Genomic DNA, 530 nt, shown 5'->3' with positions numbered 1-530 from the left:
TGAAGATTGATTTCGACATTTGTAATCTAAATTTATGTGTTCTTTGTTTTGGTGTTTTTCATTTCTATGTTTTTCATTTCTATTAACTTGTTTTATTAAAACTTAATAAAAGGAATGAATGATTTTTGAAAACGCCAATATGATTTGCGGGTATGGTACACATTAAGGGCTATGGCCAGATATGTATAAGGGTAAGCATTTAGATGCTTTATATTCACCCAAAAAAACCCATTGAGATTATAAAATATAAAGATATAAGAATGGTTTCCACAATGATACAATGGGCAAAAGGAAACAACAGTTCCTTCAGAGTTATGAAAATCGCCCAAGGCCATATTAAGTCCTAAAGACTATACATGCATTCCCTATTGATCTAGACTATGCCAAGATCAGCATGATAGAGGCAAAAGTCATGGTAACCAGAATGGTTTACCCACCAAATTATACACTTTATGGTTTGACCGGATTGGCCATCCTGGTCCAAAACATGATGCGAAATTGATATTGGAAAGGGTACAAAGAGTTATCCT

Source organism: Brassica oleracea, chromosome C2 (genome assembly GCF_000695525.1).
Source record: "Brassica oleracea var. oleracea cultivar TO1000 chromosome C2, BOL, whole genome shotgun sequence".
Classification (NCBI taxonomy): Eukaryota; Viridiplantae; Streptophyta; class Magnoliopsida; order Brassicales; family Brassicaceae; genus Brassica; species Brassica oleracea.
The sequence above is the reverse complement of the archived record's forward strand: the minus strand, read 5'-3'. Positions refer to the sequence as shown.